The following is a 4,059-nucleotide window of genomic DNA, read 5'->3' on the forward strand; positions in this document are numbered from 1 at the left end:
TACCTCGAACAGAGAGGCGCGTAGGGTATCTCCTAGGGTAAAGCTTAGGGTTCACTTCACTCCAAACCACCACGTGAAGGGGAACTCAGCCAACGCCAAGGAACAACTGTATTTTTCTCAAACTAAAAATATATTTTAAGTGTATACAAAATTTTAACAGCCTTGGCGGACTCGGTTGGATGCCCTGCGCAAGGTATCACCGAGTATGAGTTTTGGCACGAGCCAAAGTTTTAAAAAATTCATAAGCCAAGTTGATTACTCGATTTATATGGATTGATTTTATTTGGTTGAAATGAACTGAAAGGTAATGAAATTACAGTATGATGACTTATTTTAATTGTCTCTATTTACTCGGTTTTAGATACTTTAGATGGTATCTGTTTACTCATTGGGATTATAAAATCTCACCCCTTCTTCCTATACATTTTTCAGGCTCAGGACGGTTTGTAAATAGTCGAGTAGGACGAGAACTAAGCTCGAAATTGCATTATAAAAAGTAAGAGTTCACAGTCTTTCATCTTCTTGGTCAATTGGAGCCCACGTGTCATTGCAGATCAAAACTTATATTTTGGTTATCTGTATTTCTATTCATACAATTTTTACTTTACTTTCATGTGCAAAAAAATTATTTACGAATATTTCTATAAAAATTTATTTTATGAGAAAATAGAATATTTTATTGATTATTTTTGAATAGTACTAGTTGTTAACAATTTGCTTTCAAATGAACGTTTTATATACTTATTTTGTTTTTAAATCATTAAATATATATTTTCTGCTTACCTACTACATTTTTAGCAAGTTTTGAGATTTTTGACGAAAAATTACGAAAATACCCCTATGAGCTAGAAAATAATATTTTATTGTTTTTATTTGAAAATGACTTATGTATTTTTTAAATGCGAGATTTAATAATTGTTGCTCATCGGGAAGATGCGGAAGTTGATGGTAAGTCTTGCGAGTCTTGCGAGGTTTCGATCGACATTCGAGATGAAGAATGTCTGTCGAGGCCTCACGGCGGTTGTCACGGGCTCGATGGGGAGTTCCGAGTCGTGACATAAATCATGTCAAAAATTAACTAAAAATAGTAAAATTATAATGAAGAATATTTTTAAATTGGACTTATAAGAAATATTATTTCTCACAATTTACTTTAGTTAAAACCCCATGTAGTGCTACCTAAAAATCAAAGGGTGAAAGAGGCCAACGAGGCCAACCTGCCACTCGCAAATGCACAGGCAGAAAATTTTCTCTTTTTGCCAATATTCCTAACCTTGTGGAATTTAGATCTATTGAAGGGGCATCTAGGGATGAATTCTTTTAGTATTTAAGCCATGGCAAAACAAATATGTGAAGAAACAAGAATAGCAGTCGGTAACAACAAGCACAAAGAAGAGGTAGTGGCTGGATATTGCAGCAAGCAGCCAGTACAATACACTGTATTCCTCGTTAGTCGACAGCTTAATCAGCTTACAATTACGATTGTGTTATCATGAGACTCTTGTTCATCCAAGGTATCAAACATAGCCATTCCCCTAGTCTCAGGCAGATAAGCCACGAACAACCCACAACACAATATGACTAACCCGAGAACTCCATAGCAGAGAAACTCATTTTTTCTACCTGCAGAAGTCAGTAAAGGACTGAACACAGCACCAAAGATGAGCGCCTGCCTCACCATTGATGTGGCCGAGTTCCTCACAGATGTGGGAAACAACTCTGTCACATATATCAATACTACATTGAATGCCGTGCAGGAACTAAAAAATGCTACTAGCTCTAGTCCAATTTGAATGCCTTTGTGCTCACTTGCTGCACCACAAATTATACTGCATACCCCACTTGCAATCGAAAATGTTAGCATTGAAGTGGTCCTTTTACATCTTTCTATCAGGAGGAAGGTAAGGAAATAGGCTGGGATGTCTAATAAGCCATTCAGTGTAAGACTCAAGTATGTATTGATACCCAAATTCCCAACCCCCAACAGCATGCCGTAGTAAACCATTCCAACGCCAAAACCAAGGGCCATAGCAGCTAGTAGCCTTCTTAGAGCCCATCTTCTCCGAAACAAGTCCTTCATGGATGCGTACATATCCAACTTATTAGTCAGTTCCTCCTGCAGAGGAACGTCAACTAGATATGAGTTGAAGCCATCAACATTAACTGGTCCAAACTTTTTAAGAACTGCCATAGCTTCAACTTCACGCCCCTGCAGGAAAAGCCATCTTGGGGACTCACTAACAAAGAAATAAACTATTATGCAGTAAGCTATTGCTGGGATGGAAGTCCAAAAATAAAGAATTCTCCATGAGGAACCTCTGTTTGTGTAAGCTATAGCTGGCAAAGATAATAATCCTAGGGTGAAAAAGAAAAATGCAATAATCCCTACTTGACCACGCCAACGCTTTCCTACCATCTCCATTAACAACACAAGGGCTGTTGTCATGATAGATGATCGGAAAAGTCCACAGACAAATCTCAGGAGTGAATATATCCAGATGTTGGCAGATAAAGTGGTAGCAGAAGCAGATATAGACATTGCCAAACATGAGAAGAAAAGCAGTTTCTTACGACCAAGCCATGAGTCACCGAGGGTGGAGAAGGCGAACCCACCCACCAGGCACCCCATGAAGAAGGACGATGAAGGTAAGCCAGTGATGATTGAACTAGCACATTCAAGGCTCCATTCCGAGACGATCGTCCTATCAGAAGGACCATCCCAAGACCAAGAACTCCTAGAAAGACTGCAAATGTCTAAATTTGAGCTGTAAGTAGTATCATCAGTGCAGTGCCATGTCGGAACTGCGTCGGTGAAGACGCTAATGAATGTTTGTTGGGCGTCAAAGAGCAGAGGCAGTGAAACAAGAATTGCTTGTATCAACTGTACATGTCCAAAACCTCCTAGACTTTGTTCAATCATCTCATCCAACGACTCATGGAAGGTCTGTTGGTTTAGTCTCATCGTATCTTGATTCGTTAACTTGGGTTGAACCCTGAAGGAGGTTTGTGCGTAGTTGACTGCGCACTTCGGTGGGTTGCTCGATGTATCTCGGTTTCCTAATTTAACGTGCCTTTCAAGTGATGTTGTCAGCCTTTATTGTGGTGAAAGATCTACAATTTATTCTGGCCTGTCAAGGTGCTGGAATTAGAACTATATTTTATATTTTTTACAGGATCTCAGGATGATTTTTTTTTTTTTTTGAAAATCGGATCTGAGGATAATTAAGCTAATTCTTTTAATTATCCACCAGCTAGTTCATTATCTCAGTTACATGTAGATTCATCCCCGCTGAGATTGCTTTAAACTACACAAATTTGCCTCTTCTTAGAAAATTAATCATTGTAGGCTACATAAAAACCTTAATCCTGAAGAAATATCCAGGAGCCCTTTAATTAGGGCTTTGTTTGATGAAATCTGTTTGGTGGGGTTGGTTTTATGTCGTTCCAGGTGCTGTTACTTATTGGAAGGATCTGTGTTTTTTCATTGTTGTTTTTAAGGGAGCTGAGTCATTGCAGGTCTGCGGGGGTTATCGGAAAAGTTTTATTGGTGTTCTGCAATGCTTGTTTCAGGGTCCTTGTGTTCCTGCCTACATGTATGGATTGTTTTGTAGCGGTTACTGTTTCGTGTTTTTACTGCAGCACATATTAGCCACTAAACAGTGATGGTTAGGTGCAGTTAACAAGATCATTTTCATTCAATAAAAGACATGGTTGAGAAGGAAAATGTACAGCTGTATTCTCAGACACATCAATCATATCAATCCGGTTGCATCATATGTCAATCATATCCGCACTAAAGAAAAACAAGGGGGAGAGGGGACAGTAACCACATGTTCCCAAACTCAGTGCATCATGAGTCAGCTAGGGGTAATTACTGCACTTCTGCTTTCCATTTCTTAAGATGGTGATGGACTATCGGGAGCATGGAACCGAAGACTAGGAGATGATTGACACTCGAAAGAGAATAGATGGATTCAGTCCATGACCACCAGGGAAATCCCAAGCCACCACAGTTACATGGACATCATTCAACCATACGTCCTCTCATTATTTATTTTT

General features: G+C 39.1%; 1 pseudogene; it reads right to left on the reverse strand.

Annotated features, from left to right (window-relative positions):
- Positions 1–1,307: 1,307 nt before the first annotated feature.
- Positions 1,308–3,132, reverse strand: LOC18594991 (organic cation/carnitine transporter 2 pseudogene; annotated as a pseudogene).
- Positions 3,133–4,059: the final 927 nt, after the last annotated feature.

The sequence above is a fragment of the Theobroma cacao genome, chromosome 7 (genome assembly GCF_053813885.1).
Source record: "Theobroma cacao isolate CCN51 chromosome 7, ASM5381388v1, whole genome shotgun sequence".
Classification (NCBI taxonomy): domain Eukaryota; kingdom Viridiplantae; phylum Streptophyta; class Magnoliopsida; order Malvales; family Malvaceae; genus Theobroma; species Theobroma cacao.